Raw genomic sequence first — 22316 nt, forward strand, 5'->3', positions numbered from 1 at the left:
GACTCCTTTTTGTGCCGTTTGGATGCATTCTGTCCCTCCTGCACTCTCCCTGTGGGGCAGCTGCAGCCCCTGCCCTCTGCTTCCCTCTCCCTCCATCTCTTCTTCCCTCCATCCCTCCCTCCATTCTTCCTTCAATTCCTCCTCACTTGGCCTTGCCTTCTACCCGCCCTCCCAGCTAGTGGCAGGGCACCCAGTCCATTTGAATTGAAGCCATAAGAGGGTGCTGTAGTCCTGGTGCTTTATAATCCTAACAAAGCTTTTTCATTTTCCCCTTGATGTAGCCCACCAAAATCTTTCTCCATTGCAATTAATGATCCCTTTAAAGGCTGTGATCTGGGGAGGTCAGCCAAAATTTCCTGGTGTATCCGTTGTTTCATACCTACAGAAAAGGAGCACCTTTTACTAAGTCAAGCTTATGCGAAAAATAAAGAAGTGTTTTTGAGGTTGCTTACATTCATTTTCTTCCCGACTAATATATATATTCTATATATTATCTATATTATCTATCTATATTATCTATATAATCTATATTATCTATCTATATCTATATATTATCTATCTATCTATATATTCTATATATTCTAATATATTTAGCTTTTTATTCCCTTCAATCCTTTCTACAATATGGCAATCAATGCAGAAGAGAGAAAAAAACACATTTGAAATAAACAGAGAAAGACAAGCTCATTGTCACTGATGTGTCGTTTTGCTGTTGTGGCATGCCTTCTGGTATTCTGCCTTCTCTGTTATCTGTCTATACTATTAGCTTTTTGGATCAAAGCCATTTTCTCTACACATAGAGTTATACGAACGATATTGTAGAGCCTTTGGTTTCTCAGCACTGGCATTTGTCAAGGGATAAATTGCTACTGCCCCGTTGCAAAAAGGAACTACTAATACCAAGATGCATTTGTTGCTCTGAGCTGTCGTGGGCTGGAGTCCTGCAAAGTCAATCTGCAGTCATTCCCCTGGGCCTTCGGTACACTGGTGCTGGCCTGAGGCTTTTACTCCAGCATAATCAGCACTGGTCAGGGCACAAGCATGACAGTTCTTACATCAGCAATCTACTGTCTTCCTCATGTTACGTCACAAATCAGTGTCCTTCACTCCGCTTAGACCATTTGTTTTTGCTCATAGGTTAAGTGGATTAGACAGCTTTTAGTAAATTGAGGCACAGTCCAATAATGTTTGCCTTCTGCCACTATAGCACAATACATTTGATTTTCCCTTACTCAGAGGACTGGCCGGATGGATCTTTTCACACTGTTCCACTTAACTTCCCTAGCTGGAAGGAGATGTTCTCCCCAAATAATGGATTCTACCACAGTTACTTGGCGTGACCTGCACTCGACTCTTTCAGTCTGAGTTTGCCACAGATAATCCAGGACGTTTCGTGGATATCTGGATATCTACTAAGAATCAGGAAGAGTTTCTTGGATTCCAGTGGCCACTTCAACTGTGGATCATCCCCAACGATCCACTGTCTTATTGTGGGGGGGAGGATTTAGTGTGCCGGGCTGGGCTGCAGTACAGGGACAAAGACAACTGCTAGCAATCAGATCCCTTGGGGCTCTCCTTCCAGGCTCCATCTGTAGTCCCAAAGGGTTCTGGTCTCCTGCAGGTTCTCTCTGACAACTGTTAGTCCCAGGCAGGTACCTCAGGAACACCAGGGCCTCTCGAGATGGCACCGGCTGCTTGTGGTCACACGGTGGAGCTCTGCTTGAAAACCTGAAGTCATCTTCAGTGTTTTTCAAACACTCAGCACCTCCTCATGAGCTGCCCTGGTTCAATCCTGTCAGTGAAACACGCACACAATAAGTGGAATTTCTATCATGAGAAAACGTGACCTTTCAGGATGGATATTCACTGTATGGAAAGAAATACCAATCTTCCGCTGTTCTTGCACTGACAACTCTCTCTCATTCTGTGCATGTAACTGCCCTCATTTTACAGGTATTTCCACCTGCCCTGATTAGGCTGACCACGTTGGAAGCCACCTTTCCAGCTGCCTGTCTCAACCTTTGCAGTTTCTATTGTTATCCCAATTTCCTCTCCCCTTAATCTCTGATCATTTATAGCCCTTTTAATGAGTGCAGTTCTTTGAGTTTCAGGGAGCTAATGTTTGTCCCTCCTTAGCAGTTTGTCTCACTGTGTCCTTAGCCAGCTAACTGTTTAATTAATATGCCTTTCATATTAATATTTATCATTTCCTATCTATGTACGTGACATATTTCTTGTACAGTTATCTTTTGGGAAGGAGAACTTCAGTGGAGGCATACAGCTGAGGAGTACGTTCTATTTCTTGGTAACCTGTGTTACGCTTTGTTACGCTTACTGTTCTTTGTTTAAAGGTAAGAGAAACCCTTCTGCACCCGTGTCCTCTGAGGAGAGCAGGTGGCAGCTGCTACAAAGGATCTGAAACATTCAGTGCAGACTTTAGAAGAGAAGTCTGATGTAAGGAAAAGCAAGGCAAGTGCCAGGTGGCATTAAGCAGACAGGGCTGGGGAGATGGGCAGTCACGTTGTCCATGCAGTGTCAGATTAAGCAACTGCTCTTCCTGCCTATGCAGGTCTCCTTAAGGGACACCCTGGATCCACCCTGGATCCACATCAATTGGAGAACGATGCTCCAGAGCCAATGGAAGAACATTATGGAACAGACACAGCTCACTGTAACCTTCTGCACTTTAGAAAGATCCACGGTATATTTAGTGCTACTTCTGCGAACGTAAGGTACTGAGAGGAGAATCACAGAATCATTAAGGTTGGAAAGCTCATCCAGTCTAACCATCCACCTGCCACCAACACTGCCCAACAAACCCTGTCCTGAAGTACCACAGCTACCCTTTCCTTATGCACCTCCAGAGACTCCACCGCTTCCCTGGGCAGCCTGTGCCAATGCCTCGCCACCCCTTCTGGGAGAAACTTTTCTTAATATCCAATCTGAACCTCCCATGGTGCAATGTGAGGCCATTCCCCGTAGTCCTATTGCTATTTACCTGGGAGAAGAGGTCCCATCTCACTGTAACCTCCCTCCAGGTAGCTGGACGGAGCGATAAGGTCTGCCCTGAGCCTCCTCTTCTCCACACGGAACCATCCCAGCTCCCTCTCCCACTCCCCGTTAAGTCTTGCGCTCCAGACCCCTCCCAGCTTTGGTGCCCCTCTGTGGATACACTCCAGGGCCGCCATGTCTTCTTGTAGGGAGCGGCTGGGCTGGGCTGGGCTGCAGTTGATGGGACAAGGACAACCGCTAGCAATTTAGATCCCCTGGGGCCACTGGCAAATCACAGCGACGATCGCATCCCCGCTCCTGACTGCCCCATTTCAGGCTGCCATTGGGCTCCTTGGCCACTGGAGGGCACTGCCGGCTGTCACCAGCACCCCAGACCCTTTTCGTCCGTGCAGCCTTACAGCTGCTCTGCCCCAAGCCCGTAGTGACGGTGCCTGGGGTTTCTGTAGCCGAAAAGCAGCACTCAGCTCTTGACGTTCTTAAAACTCATGCAGTTGCAGTCAGCCCAGTGATTCAGCCTATCTCAGTCCGTCTGTGGGACGCTTCCTCCTAACTTGGTGTCATCTGCAAACTTACTGAGGGTGCACCCAATTCCCTCATCCGACTCGTCAGTGAATACACTGAACAGGACAGGCTGCAGCGCCGACCCCTGAGGAACGCCTCTCAGAACTGGACTCCATCTGGATCTCTCTGGGCCTGGCCCTCCTAGCAGTTTTTTACTCAGCAAAGAGTGTACCCATCCCAGCCATGGACTGCCAGCTTCTCCAGGAGAATGCTACAGGAGGCGGTGTCAGAGGCTTTGCTCCAGTCCAGGTAGCTTCCACCCACAGCATCTCATCCACCAGGTGGGTATGTAGTCATAGGAGGACATCAGGATGATCCTTCTCGTAGATGGGCACCACATTAGCAAGTATTCAGTCACCTGGGAACTCCCTGATTGATTAGGGCTGCTAGGATGCCATGTCCACCAACTGCCTCAGTACCCTCAGGTGGATCCAGTCCAATCCCATGGATGTGTGACAGCCCGGGTGGAGCAGCAGGTCACGTGCTGTTTTATTCTGAATTGTGGAGGGTTTATTCTGCTCCCCACCCTGTCTTCCAGTTCAGGGGGCTGAGTACCCTGAGAATAACGGGCCTGACTATTAAAGACAGATGTAAAAAAGGCGTTGAGAACCTGTCTGCTTTTCCTCATCCTTTCTCCTTGCACTGGGGTGGAAGGGGATCCATCCTGTGCCAGCCACGTGCACTTGTGTTAGGCTGTTAGGGTGCCTTGGCATGTTTATACAGATATTTATTTGGGTCCCAGATTGACCAACTGAACCGAGTTAGATTCAGAGAATCATAGACTGGTTTAGGTTGGAGCGATATTAAAGATCATACAGTTCCAACCCCTCTGCCATGGGAAGGGTTGTCATGCAGTAGATCAGGTTGCCCAGAGCCACATCCACCCTGGCCCTGAATGCCTCAAAGGATGGGGCAATCCAAAACCTTTCTGGGGGACCTCTTCCTGTGCCTGACAGCCCCCACAGTGAAGAATTTATTTGATCACCAACAAAGATATTAAAAACAGCAGTCCTAAGATGGAACCCTGAGGGATTCCTTAATATAACCACTTATTGTTAGCCTCCACCTGGACACAGAGCTGCTGACCACAACCCTCAGGCTGCAATCATACAGCCAGCTACTAATCCACTTTTCAAATCCACGTATCTCCAAATTAGAGATAAGGATATGGAGTGAGACCATATCAAAGCCTTGCACAAGTCCAGGTAGATTACTTCAGTGTATGGGAACTGCTGAGTCACGGCCTGAACCTCTGATTAGTCACCTGAGGCGAGCAATGAGGCAGCCCTGGGAGCACAGGTGAAAGCAATTCACCTGTGCTGCAGGAAGGGGTGGAGCCTGGCTGCACCTCTCCTAGACCCATTCAAGAGCTGACTACCAGGGGGGAAGGATCTCTCTCTCTCTCTTCGGAAGATCCACTCCACTGGTCTTTCCTGAGCGAGCCCACGACACGGGTGAGCCTTCTATTTATTCTCTTTGTCTCGCTGTGCCTAACTCTCTTGCTTATTTCATTACTATAACATCTTAATATTATTAAATTATATAATATTCCTTTATATAATTTTCATTAATTATACACTTGGCGAGCCAGGCAGGCAAGCTGAATATACTGAAACTTACACTATGTCCTTTCTTTGGAATTTCTGTAAATGGTTCAAGGGGGAGAACACTACCCCCCTAGATAAAACAATTCCAGGGCAGATCCCAGGATTTGCGGGATCCCCTTATTATGAATTGGCAACTATCATTGAAAAATGGGTCCCCTACGTGTTGTGGGAAACGTTTCCCCATATCGCCTAGCGGATTACTTTCAGGGACTAGGCAAAGATATATTAGTCACTAGAGAAAGACAATTAGCTGCTTCTACAGTGGCATGGCCACTATTAAATGCTTTAAACAATGCCGAAATAAGGAATAATACTTCAGTGAATGAAAATGAACTTTTAAAAGATCGTATTGAAAAGTTAGAGCAGGAACTTGGCCTATTAACAGGAAAAAAAAACCAATTCTATGTCTTCCAATAGGTCAAGTTCGTAGTATTTCAATAAACAATGACCAGGCTCCTGAATCAACGGACTGTGTTGATCAGGAAAATAAACCATCTAAATCGAATCTTGAATCCCCAATTTTGACGGACGCACTAGAAGTCCGTCCTGTTATATCTCAAAAAACAAAAAAGGTACAGGACAGACCAGCAGGGGTGCCGCCTGATCAGTGGCCCCCCACTCAAACCCACTTGCACGTAACAGCCCAACCGTACACGGCAACAGAACTGATGGACTTAGTCCAACGATTCAGGCAGAAACCTAGAGAAAGTGTGCCGGCTTGGTTATTAAGACTATGGGATTCTGGGGCAGAAAGTGTTCTGGTGAATGGCCTGGAAATAGCCAAATTGGCCACAATGACCGTCCATCCTGCTCTTAGACAGAGATTATATGCAGGTAATCAATATAATGATGAAAACCATTCAATAATAGAATGGTTAATGGTGGCCTGCCGTATGGTATGGCCCAATAAATCTGATATTCCTTTACATACAGGGATGTGGTCCTCCATAAAACCAGGTAACGGTCACAGGATGTGCATTTTCAGTAGCCTAAGCGTAGCCTAAGTTGCTAAATATTGCAACATATTGGCATTGTGTGTTTATTGCTGTCTTTTTCAGGGCTTGCAAGAGTCAAAATGGAGCATGAAAACTGTAGTTAGAGAGTTTATTCTGCTAGGATTGTCTCAATCCCACAAAGTCCAGTCAATTCCCTTCTTCTTCTTCCTCCTGTTCTACATCATAATTCTCCCAAGCAACATCCTTATCATTCTCACAATTCAGGGGGATTCCCAGCTGGGATCACCCATGCATTTTTTCCTGGCTAATCTGGCATTCTTGGATATCTGCTACTGTTCTGTGATCCCACCCAAAATGCTGGCTGACTTTTTCTCAAATCCTAAGATCAACTCCTACAAGGCCTGATTGACCCAGCCTTTGTTTCTTCACTTCCTGGGAGCAGCAGCAGCTTTCCTGCTGTTGGCCATAGCCTGTGACTGTTACGTTGCTATTTGCAAGCCTCTCCACTACACCATGCTTGTGAACAGGACTGTATGCTGTGCCCTGGCTGGAGCTTCGTGGGGCGGTGGCTTCATTCATGGCATCATTCTATTTGCTCTCACCATCAAGCTCCCCTTCTGTGGCCCCAACGTCCTGGACGACTTTGTCTGTGATGTGCGTCAGTTGGCGAACTTGGCCTGTGCTGACCTTACACGGCGGAACTTCTGATGTTCCTCAACAATGGAGTTGTCATTGTCATGTGCTTTGCACTTCTCCTCATCTCCTACATAATCCTCTTGCTGAAGCTCCAGACACACCAAAACAAAGAACAAAATAACCTCCACCTGCGTTTCCCACATCATCGTTGTTTTTGTCATGCTTGGCCCAGCTGTCTACATATATGTCCTACCCTCTGAGGCTGTCCCAGTGGAAAAGGTTTCCATTGGGAAACCTTTCTTTTCCATACGGTTGTCTTCCCTTGACTAATCCCATGATCATGCTGTAACAAGGAGATCAAAAGCTCCGTGTGGAAGTTGGTCAGCAAATACATATTAAAAAAAAATTTGAAAGAAATAAATGAAAGTTTATTTGTTCCTCGTTTTGTTCATGCAATTTTCTTAGGAACAAATCCACACTGTACGTTATGTAAAAGCATAATGTACAAGTGATAACCTTCAAGAAGTCCTTTTCTATCAAAAAAATCCCTAGAGTGATACTAAAACCTGTATGGAATAAGTTAAGGAAGAACCAACCTGTGTAAAGGAACCAACTCATGCACTATGAAGTTATCATTAAGAATCTTTTAAATTCATTAGAAAGTATCTGGTAGGTGTTGAGATTTCATAGAACTATTACTGGACTACTGGTTCAGCTTCAACCATGGTAATTCATTATTTCAGTTTATAGTCAAACTTTCACTGTTGATGCTGCCTTCTCGTTGGACTCATTCATGATCCCACCATTGAATGAGTTGATTACATTTCCACAAAGGGAGAGTGTGAAAGCTGCTGGATGATCCAGCTTGCAGGCAAGCTTTGCAATTCATATAGCATAGGCAAGACATTGCAATCTGTTAAGTAAAAATCAAAGACAATGTAGCTATAGCTTTACAGGACGTGCAGATCATAAACTTTATCCATACAGTTACAGACATTTGCAGCACAGATGTCTGTCTGAATTAGTCACTAAGGATTCCAGCAAAACTAACAGGCATTTCTAGGGAGAAGTTCAGCTAACCCTTTCTTAATTTCTACTTTGAGAAGTAATAAACCATGCCTTAGGCGTTTTTGTCTCGCCCCTTGTACTTGCCCTGTAATCCGCTTTATAGTTTGACCCCAAGGTGGTCAGCCAAATAATTCTTCTCAATGGGAAACTGTGCTTTCAGAGAGCATGGTTTTCTTACTGCAGTGTAACTTCCTTAGGCAGTGTAGATGATGCAGAGTGAGCTAAACACGTCTCCGTCCACAAAGTCCTCCAATAATCTCTCAGAAGACATTGCATCCTACAGGTCATGGAGTTCTTGGTTCTCACATAACGCTCTAGCATGCTGTAAATATCCAAATGCAGTTGCCCTTGCAGTAGGGTATTTTTGTTCTTGTTGTTCCTTTCTTCACTAACTTTCTACATATCACTAGGTGAAAGAAAACGCCATAAAGTCAAGAGTGCCTTTCTCAGGAATGCACTCAGCTCTGAGCACCACCACTTATACACGGCCTTCTGTCACACTGCTGCCATCAGCTGCCGCTGTCGGCCTCCCCAGTGCTTCCACCATGGTTACCTGACATCCCTACAGTCCTGCACCTGCTCAGAAGTAATACTTAAAATGCATTCTTCCATACTTCATGACAGAGGACTGAAGAGACTCACTTTTGCGTAGTGCTAAGGATGGTCCATCCCCAACACGTCCCTTTGCGCGCTGCAAGGCCCAGCTGGCATTCTGGCAGCCTGCTGGCTGCTGCTCCCTAACGCAGGGAACCGCACTGTGCTGCTTCTGAGGAGAGAAAGAAAGGAGGGTCCATGGAAATGGGCACCCAACATCTGCAAAGAGATGCAGCGTTCCAGATCGTGCCAGAGACAGGATATCACAGTGCTGAGTCATTAGCTACCACTAAAGGAAACAAACATTTGGGAGAGTATTCACAGCAACTGCTGCAATTTCTGGGCATACCCCAGCTTTCTTACTGTTCAGGTGGAGAAGACTGGCGCTCACAGACATCAGTTCAGTGGGTTAAACCAACACACCTGCAAAATGCCAGCATTATTCAGGAAACAGTCTTCAGGTGCCACAGTTCAATCCACGCAAAGTTATTGTGCAGAGCCTTAGCTCTTGACTTCCATTTCTTCCCTAAATTTTACTACTGCAAGCAGCTAGAACAAACCTTTCAGGTGAAATTCAGGGCAGCAGGGACCTGGCAAACCATAACTAGGTGCAGCTGGCAGGAGGGCAGTTCACGCTCTTTGCTCCCACCCTGCCCCAGCAGGTTAAGGAGCCTGGCAATGCTGTCCTGTTGCAGCACATGCAGAATCCAACCGGTTATGGAGGTAACAAAGGACCAGTAGTGCTCCCCCTGCTCCAGCTTTTCCCCTTCAAAATGAGAGAAAGGAAGAAAACCCAAACAAATAAATCCAGCCATACTTTTCCATATGCAGAGCAGGAATGGGAACTGCGTCTGTCTTCTCATTGAGACAGTGGTGGGGAAGCTCAGTTCCTGGGGTCCTCTCCACAGGGACTGCCCCCTGGCTTCACTCTTTCTTCAACTGCCTCAATCCCCAAAATCTCCTTTTGGAAAGAATCCCTAAAGAAAGAATCTGCAAGTGAAAAATAGTAAGGAGAAGCATTTTCCCAGCTTTCTTCTATCATGCACTCTAAAGTACTCTTGAGTAGGACAGTGTCTTAAAATCAACTGGTTACAAGAACCATCCCCAAAATACAACTAGATTCTGTACAGCTGCCATGATTTCTGACAGCAAGTGTTCTCCATCTCCTCAACATTTATACACCTTGAAGCAAGTGGCTGGTGTTGCTGTCATGAAGAAAACTCCCTTTGTCTTCCACCCCTACTGCAGCCGCAATAGCTGCACTGGTACGATCCACGGGTTCAACAGACAGGGAAGGAATAATCTTGTCTATAAATAGTGATAAGCATTTTCAACATCACAGTGCATGTGTAGGCTTGTTCAGTCAAGAAATCAGACGATACGACCAGCAGAATATATATTAACAGATTATTAATCTACTTCCTATAGTAACTTTTGATGAAGTAATTTCTAGCTTTCTTCTGATGTTTTTATTTTGGTAGTTTGTAATATATTATTAAATAGCTATTATTTTTGTCTGTATTTCCTATGACAAAAGTTCACTAAAAATGGAAATTTTTCTAATAAAGAACTGATCAGCAGTCTCTTCAGATAGAATCTGAACAGAAACTTCAGTGCTTTTTTTTTCCCTGAGAGTCAATACAGTTTAGAACCTGCTAATCCTGACTGCATCTTTCACTAATGTTTGAGGTCAAAAAGCTAAATCTTGAGGGGAAAAAATAAATAATACCTGAAAGCTTACAGTAACTAATACACTTTGAAACAGCAATGATAGAATATACTGAATAAATGTATCTTCCACGTGAAGATTTTTATATCTTCTGATGAGTTATGCAACTTATTAGAAACAATGTTAAGAAAAACTATTGTAATTTTATTTTATGATTTTTAATATTGTGCTTGCTTCAAGCTGTGAACTACTGTTGTTCTCTTAAAAAAAAAAAAAAAAATCAAGGAAAATTGCACCTAGGTATGTATAAGGATTATTTTTAATGCTAATGTGTGAAGATTATGCAGAAGCATACTTTAGATATGATCCCACTGATTCTTTGACTCACAAACATCCATTAAAATTGAAAGATACATTGCAGATAAGCCAGCTTCTTATGTGCCTGAAAATTGAGTAACAGATTTCTAATTTTAGAGAAATTACCTGTTTATATATTTTTTGATAAAACACAGTCAGGATATGTTTTGAGCTTTTAAGAGGGAAAGTAAATTTACAAGTAAAAAATTAAAAACTGTATAATGTAAAAGCTAAAAGCAAGTTTAATAATTATCGACTTATATAGATTGGTGTAAAATTTTCAAATTATCAGAAAAAGTCTGGAAAGAAAGAAGTATTCAAAATTCCAAAAAATATTGCAATATTATTCCTGAAGGATGCTTTCCCAGGATTTACTGGGATCTTTACTGGACAAAGTATTTCCCCTTCAGCTCAAACTAGCTGTGTGCTCTGGTGGCCAGGCAGGGTCCTGTCCACCTCTCCCCAGATGGCCACCTCTGTCTTGGCACCAAACTATCCATCCCATAAGTTTACCACTAGCTGGCGGAGTCCCAACTCCAGTACCACCTTGCAGGCTCACATGGCCATTCCTGGTAATTCTTTTGACAACAAAAGCTCCTGTGAGACCATCCTTCGCATCTCCATCCTTTTCCCTTGCCAAAATCTGTCATTTCTTCTTCCCCAAGTCCTCAGGAATAGGGGAAGGCAGAGACCAGCATTCTCTGAGCTGCTGTGCCAGGACAACAGAAGGAATCCAGCAGAAGGACCTGAGCTGACTGGGGCCCTGAGAATGTGTCAAACAAGTTACAGAAGTGGCTACTCATGTGGAGAAGATGACTTTGGTTCTGACATGAAGCAGCCTGAAGTTCAGCATGAAGGTCATCTTTTCAAGATGAGGCATATTGAACAATTGATTCAATAAATAAAAAATGAGTAATACTTAAGAAAACGAACTCACAAAAACAACAAAAACAACACATATTTCTCTCTCTATTTTTTCCCCCCTTTTGGACCTTGAGAATCTGCATGAGGATTCTTAAGTCCCTACCTGGTGTCCCTGGTATGAAAAAGACATTGCCACATGGAGCAAGAGCTCAGCCAGGGCTGGTGAGAGTCCAGGGCACCCAGCAGTCGCAGCAAAGGCTGAGGGAACTGCCTACAATCAGTATTAAAAAAAGTGAGTGTTACCTACAGATGCTTACTGGGATTGTGGAAGATGATGAAGCCTGGCTTTTCTCACAGGTGCTCAGTGACAGGAGCACAAGCGGCACCAGACACATGCTGCAGCATGGACATCTTCCAGCTGGGAGAAAAAGACTGTCCCCATGAGGATGCGTTCCCAGAAAGCATGGGGGTCTCTGTCTTCCCCATGATATCTAACCTTGACTCAATCTAGCTGAATGTAACTCCCCTCCTCTGAAGAAAAGCTCTGGGCAACATGTTCCAGTACTCTGTAACCCTCATTGTGAAGAAGTTCTTTCGCTTATTGGTTCGTAACTTCCTATGCTCAACTTTATGGCCATTTCCCCTTGTTCTGTCCCCATGGACTGCTGAAAAGAGGTTGGCCATGTCCCTTTGACTCCCACACTTAAGATATTTATAGACATTAATAAGATCCCCTCTCAGTCTTCTTTTCTCAAGGCTGAAAAGATTCAGGTTACCTAGCCTTTCCTCATAGGGGAGACTCTCCAGGTCACTTGTGGTCCTCTGCTGGACTATCTCCAGGAGATCCCTGCATTTTTTTGTACTGGGAAGCCCAGACCTGGATAGAGTACTCCAGGTGAGGCCTGACCAGAGCAGAGCAGAGGGGGAAGATCACCTCCCTGGACCTTCTGGCCATGCTCTTTTCAATGAACTCATTGGCCTTCTTGGTCATCAGAGCAGTATGTTGATAATATATTGTTTATGTGCTTAAATTTTCATAATGATATTTTGGTGCCCGTGATTAATAACAACAAGAAAATACTCTACATGTGTGGAATATGGTAGCCCAGCGAGAGGCTCTTTGATACATTTTACGTGTTTGAAAGATAGATGCTTTTAAAGGATAGATTCACGGTTAATGCTTTTTAGTCGTACAGAATTAGTATATGCATTAGTGCCCATACAGCAGCATAAGGCTCACATAATATGTTAAGAAAAGAATGCTGAAAGTGAAGATCCTCACTCTAAAAATGTTTTAATCTAAAAAGTATGTCAGATGAAATGGAGTTAATGTAAGTGAAAAAAGTGAGAAAAATTTCACCTAAGATTGCCAGCAATCATTAGTACAGAACCTTTATATTTTTAATCCCAGTGAAATGTTTTGTAAGAAGTGTGCAGAGTTGATCGTGTAGAAGCCATTGGCAATTTTGAAATATGTGTGAATGGTAAATTTCCTATGAATATTGTTGGCTTGATTTCAGATATATTCACAAGCATTTCTCTGGAAAGTACACTGCTATTCTGTCCAATGTAAATTCACTGACACCTGCTCTTAGCAGGAATTTTTTAGTAATTCAAGGCAGTAACGTTTATCAAAGTAGCTAAATTAGCTGTTATGAAATCACTGTTGAGTTTTTGTGAATGAGCACCTCTATGCACTATTCTACTTCTATTCTAGCACTTTTCAGACACTAACATAGGTAATAGACTAATGAGGCAGGGGAACCTGCGAATCCAAGCCCTGGGAAAAGGAAAAGGGGAAAAGGTAGGGAGATGGGTCTAAAAACAGCACAGTGGCAATGATCTGAGGAGAAACAAACTAATTTACTAAATAAGATATCAGAATGCAAGATAACATACTATAATGCAATATAATATAACGTAATTAGAATTGAAGCTAATAACTAAAGTGAGAGTGTCTGAAAAATAGAAGCCTTACTCTAATTAAGCTGAGGTGATATGGCTGGGAGCAGAGATGAGCCAGAAAATCAAAAAAGGGAAGTCAAGAGATCTACGAATGGTTTTTATCTTTCCCACTGAGCAGAAATGGTAACAGAACAGTGAGCAGTCCTCTGGGGGATATAGTTCTTCTTCTCTTCTAAAACAGGTACCCCGAAGTATCTACTATGCATGGAACAGGAGCATTAATGCTTTAACATGTACTACATGGTGTTATGATGTGGAATACTGAGAACAAAAATCTAAAACCATGACATATAGTTACACTTCCGTCACCAGAAAAAAGAGGAAATAGGGAAGTTCTGGAGTCTGAGTCTAATTCAAAATTGTTTGTAATTAATTAAATGAATTATTTTGGAATTCAAAAAGGAATCTCTTTTACAGATTTTGTTCACTGACCAAAATTTACAAAATTCTTCAAGTAGACACAAGTATAGGGCAAAAAATATCTGAACAAGCCTACCCAAGTCTAATAAGGTAATAAGACTGTGGGTGGTGACTTATTTTCCTTTGAGATTTGGAATTGGGGTCACTTTTGTCACCAGATTTTTTAACACCTTCTTCGAGATATTCTGATTTATTGTTCTTCAGAGGAAAACTGCTTAAATGTGGCATCACAGAAATATATTGGATTAAGGGCTAATACATTTTCCTAGCCAGATGAAAGTGGTGGTGTATTTTTAACATGTCAATAGTGCTTATCCATATCTCAGGAAATCCAACAGTGGAGAAATCAGGTTTAAAGTAATTAGATTTATATTTCTTATTTAAATGCATATATTTATTTTCAATATTGTCAGTTACTTTTTTCCTATCTTACCACGTTTTTGTCTCTCTTCCTCTTTTCCTGTCTCTCTCGTGCACTAATATATAAACAAATATATAAACATATATGTATACACTTATATACTGTCTCTTTCCTATTAATGGTAGTTAGTTTAGTGACTAAGGATGAAAAATATTGTATATTTACGCTTCAATTATAGGAACAATATGTTTTACTGTCTAAGTACCATTTCTTGTCATGGTTATTATCGTGATATTAAATAGCTGAGAGTCATTGTAGAAGGAACATAAGTCATTACCATCTTTCTATACATAATGACTCTTAAACATAATTGCTATGTAATCTTTAGGTGAATTATTATATTGAATTACTATATAGGCCAGTGCACATGCTGGTAGCTTAGCTAGGAATAAAAGAAAGCTACTCAATCAAAGATTAGTCCTGTTTCTTTTTTAATTGAATGATTTCAAAGCATAATATTCAGGGCCGTGTTTTAGAAATATGTGATACTTTTACTTGACTCTGTTAAAGTGTGTGATATTAATTTATGTAAATTGATAATGAAACGAACATAACTGCATGACTGAAAGACTGATCCAGGTATGAAAAGGATACTTGTATTTCATGAGCTACATATTGAGAACCCACAAACCCACAAAAATCTAGTCAAAGTCTTGATTAGAATGTGAGTCACATGCTTGACAGTCAAGGTAACTTATGCTGATGTTACAAAGAGATACCAGCTGATCTTAGGGGAAAGGTGATATGTTCTACATAGGGGACTTTACAAACAGCAGAAAATTAAATTCTTTCCTTTGACCTCCTTCATAGGATGCGAAGTCAATGCAGTATTTATTTCAAATATTCCTTTCATACGCATCAAAAAAGTACTACTGATTGATCCTCAGAGGCAGAATTACAATCTGTGACTGTCCTCAAACATGCTTATATGTCCTTCTACTTGAATGTGAAAGCTGTTCTCCTTCCTAGGAAAATGAAGACAGTTCTAAGCACCTGGTCTTAAGTAGCTTAAGAAAAAGAAAGAAAACAATATAATGAACATAAGATAATGGAAGGTAGGTTTATTTGTTTGTTTGTTTTAAAGTAAATAATCTGATTTCATGCTTCTGTTTCTTTTGAAGCTTTATTATTTCAGGAGGTTTTTGTTCCTTTGGAAGAGATACTATTCCTCTGTGATTTCCCTGTAGTTCTATTCATGTTTATATGAAACAAAGTACTCCAAAATTCAGAAAGTCTTCTAGGTCAAATGCCCCTGAATAGATCTTAGCATCTGAAATAGGAGGACTTCTGTATCTTAGCAAAATAGATTAAGATGTAAATATCATTTAATAACCAGAAAAAGAAAAGAGCAATAGAGAAGAATGACAAGATTTTGATAGAGTGATTTAAATACATCTTTTCCTTACAAAGAAAATGATTTAATCATTTACTGTTATATCATTGAAGCGAAGTGAGAGATTTCTAAAGACTGTTAGATGTTCTGGAACTAGAATCAGAATGAGCTACGTTCATTCCAGTAAAGATAATCTCTTCTTTGATATGTATTGTGTGGATGTTTCAAAGCATTCCTCTTTCCCTGTTCATAATGAAGTTGTTGTCCATGAAGTGCCTTCCTTTCATAAGCAATTCACTCTGCTTCTTTTTGATGTTCCTGTTCAATAAGAACTTGCTCTCTTTCAAAATGCTCTCATTCCATCCTTTCCCTCTAGATTTTACCTTTCTATTTCTAATTGCTCCCTTTCTCTTTGCAAGCATTCTTCTGGCTCATACATTATTTGTACACATTCTCTCTCATGACACTCCCTTTCAGCAATTTCTGTATTCTTTCAGAGTTCAAGAGCTCACTGTATTCTCTCCAGCAGAACCATGTGTTCTTGCAATCTCTTTTCCTTCATCTTTCCAAAAGACAAGATATCCTCTCTACTCATGTATTCTCTAAACTACACTTTATCTTGAATAATACACTCTTTGTTCCTCTACATCTGTGGTTTATTAAACCTTTCCCTTCTAACTGCCCTAGTGTGGCCTTGATTTCCTTTTGTTTAATCTAAAACTACAACTCAAGCTTTTACCACTTCAGGTTTTCTTCAGGTTTTCTTTTTTAGTTGTTTCTTGATTAGGACCATTATCACTCTTTCTCATCTTTACCCTCTGTTTTCTCGAGTTCTTAAGTTTGTTTTGTTTTATTTTTGTTTGTTGTTGTTGTGGTTGTTTTTCCAAATTTCCTGGATTGCTTCTATTTTGCTTGATGAAGTTTTTCAGGCTTTATCACTTGGTGCGGTTTGTTTATTCCCCATGCTTCTACCTGAAGCAGATTTCTCATCATTTTTCATCAGCTTCTTTTTGGAGGGGTCACCTTTGACTTTCTGAAAAGAAATTTACACTGATTTGGCTTTTTTTCATAAGAACTGGATTAGCTGTGAGAATAATTTCCGTTCATGTATTCATAAGTAAGGAACTGTAAATTAGTATGCAATATTGGTGATATTGCTGCTGAAATAATTCTTCAGTGTAGTTACCATACAGGAGTTTAAAATTACTGGTTTGTCCCTTAAAGAGAGTGATTCATACTTCTTGCTATTCTTCTGTGCAAATAAATTATCCAAGTGAACATAAACTGAAAAAGCTGCAGAAGTATTTTCAGCTCTTTGTTGAATATTGTCTCCTCAAAAGAAACCAGACTGGCTTTCTCTAGTAGAAAACTAGCACCAGCCTCTGAGGGACACCATTCATCACTTATATCCATCCAGACATTGAGGCATTGGCCATCACTCTTTGGACTCGATCCTGCAGCCAGTTCTTCGTCCGTCAAGCAGTCCACCCATCAAATCCATATCTTTCCAATTTGGAGGGAAGGAAGTTGTGGGGTACCATGTCAAAAGTCTTACTGAAGTCCACACAGACATTAATGACTCTTCCCTTATCCATTGACACAGGGACACTATCATAGAAGGCCAGTAGGTTGGTCAAGCGGGATTTGCCCTTGGTGAAGCCATGCTGGTTCTCCCGTATCACCTCTCTGTCTTCCATGTGCCCTAGCATATCTTCTGGAAGGATCTGTTCCACAACCTTCTCTGGCACACGAGAGATACTGACAGGTTGCTAGTTTCTGGTGTTGTCCTTTTTACTTTCTTAAAAATTGGTGTGATGTTGTCTTTTTCCCAGTATCCAGGGCATTCAGTTGACTGACATGGCTTTTCTAATATGTTTGATGCTTGGCAACTACATCAGCCAATTCCGTCAGGACTCTGGGATGCATCTCATCAGGACTCATAGTCTTGTGGATGTTCAGATTCCTCAGGTGATCCTGAACCTGATCTTTGTTTACAGCGGGAAGGATGTTTCTTCTCCAATCCCCTCACTGTGAACCAGTATTTTGAGGGCTGTGTGCTGTGCTGTGCACTCATCAGAACAGGCTGAGGTAAAAATTTTTTGAGTACCTCAGCCTTCTCCTTATCTGCTGTTACCATCTTGCCTGTGTCACTCTTTCGGGGGGGTACACCCTCTTGGACTCACCTTTTCTGGTTGAGATACCCGTAGAAGATTCATTTCAAATACATATTTTTATTTTTATTTTATTTTTATTTTTTGTGATTTATTTATTAAATGTATTGCTCCATGGCATTTATTCAGATTTAGCAAGGCCATCCAATGATTTCATGTAAAGCCAAACATTCTGAGAATTGTGCTTTCTTTTCAAATGAAGAAAAACCACTTACATGTACATGTAAAATTTGAGAGAACTAATCAGCAATACCACTTGTAGGTGAGGAAACAGTCTGATTAAAGCAGGGGAGCACACTGAAGAGATGTGAGACTAGGCACTTTAAAAATTTAGAATACAAATTTTTGCCAAATATTTAGTTAATAAAAAACCTCAGCACTGGGCGTGGAGTCTGGACATCCTCACTTCTGAACTTGTCTTAGCCACAGAACCTCTCTCTTTTGCCACTTCAAGCTTTACATTTTCTTGCTTTGCATTTCAAATGTTAAAATAATCAATATTTAAAATATAGTTTATATGATGGATCTGATCCCTAAAAATTGATTTCAAATAATCAATAAAAGCCAAATAGAACTTTGTCTCAGGTTTTGGAAATACATACAATGATAACATGGCTATCTAGATGCACAGAAACAGAACTGAGGAAAAAAAAGATATTACAAAACAACATTCTCTTTTTTAAAATGTTTTAACTAAAACTAAAACGTTTTAAGTAAACTATTCACTTAATTTGCAGAATTTTTAGACTAGCTTATTTAAAGCACTGCAGGTTATGTGGGGAATATATTCTGTCATAACACCGTAGCTCATAGTTTCCTAAATTTCCAAATTAAGTGAAAACCTGATGGCATAGAGATTACTTACAGATTGTGATCATGGTCAAAACGGATTTAGCTTGGGGAAAAGTAATTTGTTTCCAAACAAATAACATGAGATGGAGAGAAACAAACACAGAGAGCACAGAGCCTATGTTACTGCCTGCTTTTCAGGCCTACGCCACCCCTCCATTTCTGACCCTTCTAACTGTCTCAGAGCTGATCGTCTCTGCTGACCTTTCCTCCTCACACCTTTCCCTGCTCCAGCACAGGCTCTCCAGAACAGCACAATGAACTCTGCTGGATGCACCTCCTCCCCGAGCTACTTGCAGGATTGTTTCTCACTCTTTTCCTCTTAATGCCAGGCAGCATTTTGGATTTCCAAGCTTTCTTCATCCCAAGGCACTTGCCCATGGTTGAGGGGCCTGACTGCACCCTGTGGTGGGGTCAGTGGAGCCAGCTGAAACAGCTGTGTCTGGCACAAAGCAGCTACACCTCACTTCTCACAGCACTGTGGCAATCTGTGCTTGCTGCTTCCTCAGCACCTGAATTTGGTACACTCACTCAAAAGTATACTTGCTTTTCTAGGGCGTACATTATTCCCTCACCTAAAATCTAAGAAATGACTGTACTATGTTGTTATGTTGTTGCTAGCTTCTCCCCCACTCCAGCTCTCTCTCTCTCTTTTTTTTTTTAAAAAAAAACTAATAGATGGAAAACGATTCCTAAAAGATTCAAGTTTATTTGCAACAGAATTTTCCTAAACTTAATTTTACACTGTATTACAAATCTTAGAATATTTAACATTTAGTCAATTGGTAACTAGTTATTTACAAGTCATTTGTTAATTTATGCAGCATGAGGTATCTGATTTATCTGATTCTGGTATGTCTTTCTTCTTATTATTAATTTCGGCAGTCAGGATTTTTTAAAAAAGGAAGTGGTGATATTTTGAGTCTAGCTTTGCTTTGTATCAGGCTGCTAGTTGTATCAATGAGTTGAGATGATAGCCTTTATGGACTGAATAAAGGAAAATTTAGATACCAACAGAGTGCATCTCTGCTATTAATGGTTTCATGTTTTCTTACTGGTGTAGAAGCAGGCAACGGAAATTTTAATATACAAAGTTAAAGGCCCAATGTTTGTTTTACATCACCTACTTGCTAGTTAAAAGGATCTATAACAGCACAGAGGAGTGTGGTTTTCTTGCTATTCAAAGACCCAAATTCCCCAGGAAAGGATTGGTAAAAAATGGTGAGTCTTGTGTATATTTTTCCATATATATAAAATGAATATTTCCCTTTTCCAGTAAGAACAGCTATTCTTATTATAACTAGCTTAATATTATAACTAGCTTAGTAATATGATCTTCACTATTAATACATTGCTATTCTTCAGTGAAGTTTATCCGTTCTGTTAGAATTAGTGTAAGAAAAACTAAAATAGAGCTTGAGAGTACTTTGAAACCATGTTTACAAATGTTCAGAATACCTGCAGGAAACATCTTTACAGCGGTTTGATAAAACTTTGTAAATACATGTAATGCAATGGTACAAGCACCGGAGCCAGGAATGGTGGTTGGAAGTTTTCATTTTGTTGCTCGCATACTGTTTGAATTTAGACCTAACAACTCAATGTCTATGAAACTCATTCTGTCTGTAAAAAGGAGATAATATCCATTATACCCTCAGAAGTCTGTTCTCAGTACAAATTTTTGTACTGATCCTTTAAAAATAAAAACAATAGATGCACTGTTTTTACATCTCTCTTAAAATATAAAATATAAATAATTACTATTTATTTATTTATTAAAAGAGAGACTCAGTGTCCAAATGAGAGCATTATGATAATCTAGTAAGAAGTAAGAAGTAATCTAGTAAGAAGTAAGACACAGAACAGACTCCTATGAAACAGTTCAGTTAATGAGTTCTCAGTCAGGGTCATAGTGAAACATTTAGAAGGTTATTCACTCTTAATTTCAAAACTTATAGTAATGGAAGACAGAATTGACAAACACCCTACAGAAGATCATCCAATAGTTAATAATGTTTACTCTTTAAAATAGGCTTTATTTTCACCTAGGCTATATCTGTTTTGATCCTCTAGGAATTGGATCTCATTGTGCCTTTTGCTTTGTATTAAGGAATAGTTCAATGTTATGCATGTCATCTCCTTTGCAAGTTCCTGGCAAATTATGATGAAACGGATACACTTGCAGAACATCAAAGTAATCACGTAATTAAGCCAAACTGGTGGTTTGTCTGGAACAGCTTGCAAAATGACAATGTGATCTAATTTGCAATATCTGTATAGGTTTGGTTTTAAACGTGCTGGCATATTTTTTAATTAGATCTTCTTCCTCTGTCACTGGTGTAAAAAATCAGACTTAAATAACAGTGTGGGTTTCTATTCTGTTTTTGTTTCCAATTATCAGTCTCATTAACTTATTATTATCTAGCTGGGATTGTATATTGTACAATAACAGAAAACTTCCTCACAGTCTTTGTACTTCATATAAAATCAGCTGTAACTTAATTCACAATGACATAAACAATGTGATAACACCATAGCTTATGCTTCCATTTAAAATTTATCATTTCTATTTTTGTAAAATAACATCAGTTCGTATAATCTGTGTACAATTCAGTCTGATTGCTTAGAATAACTTGTTACAAATGTTAAATAGCTGTCATGCTAATATATCATAAGACATGATGAATATGTAGTTTTTAGGAAGAGTGCCACAAGAGCTCAATCCATCTTTGAAGAGACACATTTTTTATAAGGAACCTATTTCATACTCATACATAAAGCACAGTTGTTTAGCTTTGTTTATCTTTGCAGAAGCTTGCTTATGAATAGAAATAACACATTTTATAGAAGAGAGAAAGGAAGGTAGAAAGAAAGTAGCAGTAGCACATCCTTCTTTTCATAAATTCTCTTAGAAAGTTAACTGAGTTTCACTGAAGGGAATGAATCAATGGTCCTTTATAAAGAAAAAATCAATTAGAAAGTCATTACATAAACGTTAGCATTCAAAAAATAAAATTATATATTAAAGCCAATTAGACTGTATGTCAGAACTACGGTGAATTGCACTTGCATTGATGTATGCAAAATCATTAACAACCTCCATGTCCAAGAAATGTAGAGAGTGAAAAAGAACACGTTTATAGACAACTGAATTTTCTTTTGCAAGCTATCTCAAGCAGCAGATGACTTCTCTGGGCTTTTTAAGAGGTTTACTTTGTCTATCTCAAGTGTTACTGTTGTTACTGAAATTAGAACACTTGAGGCAACACATAAGACAACAGCCACTCCTGTGGCATCCAGGAGGGCTATAGGAAGAACAGGAATCCCAGTAGAGTCTTTCTCCCAATAGCTTGCTGTAGTCCTGGTGTGATTTGTGTTTAATGCCACACTGGAGAGGCAGATGGTGTTAAACATTGAGAAGGAGCACTACTGAGCATCTCACAGAAGAGCTGAAGTCCCCTCCTGTGGATGCAATGGGACAGTCAATCTTATTTATTTCCTTAATGACAGCAAATAGGCTAGCTAACTTTTCGTGTTTGGGTCTGCATCACAGAAGATTAATGTATCTAACCCTGATGGGTTTGTTCTGAGCAATCAGAAGCAGAAGAAATCTCTCCCTGTAAGTCAGATGCTGTAGCTTGCAAAATTAAACATTCCGATACAGGTTGTCACATCATACAACCACTGCAAGGGATGGGGCATTTCAACTGTATCACAGTTTCAGGATTTTTGTAATTGGTATTTCACATCTTAACATCAAGTAGTGCACTGGGAGTTAAAGAGTTAATGCTCCAGTTCTGTGGATTGTTGATATTTCTAGGTATAGCTGTCTC

At 40.5% G+C, this 22316-nt stretch overlaps 1 long non-coding RNA gene across 3 annotated transcripts; it reads right to left on the reverse strand.

The window, feature by feature from the left end:
* Positions 1–221: 221 nt before the first annotated feature.
* Positions 222–9705, reverse strand: LOC149911842 (uncharacterized). Of its 3 annotated transcripts, none has more exons than XR_016462837.1 (3): positions 8483–9705; positions 1657–1792; positions 222–379 (listed from the first exon to the last, which is right to left on the reverse strand). It is a non-coding gene; the product is annotated as an uncharacterized LOC149911842 (long non-coding RNA). The 3 variants fall into 3 exon arrangements; XR_016462836.1 differs by having other exon boundaries at positions 901–1792; XR_016462835.1 differs by lacking the exon at positions 222–379 and having other exon boundaries at positions 685–1792.
* Between the last annotated feature and the right edge of the window lie 12611 nt (positions 9706–22316).

This window comes from Phasianus colchicus, unplaced genomic scaffold (genome assembly GCF_987193195.1).
Source record: "Phasianus colchicus unplaced genomic scaffold, bPhaCol1.hap1.1 HAP1_SCAFFOLD_56, whole genome shotgun sequence".
In the NCBI taxonomy this organism is placed as follows: domain Eukaryota; kingdom Metazoa; phylum Chordata; class Aves; order Galliformes; family Phasianidae; genus Phasianus; species Phasianus colchicus.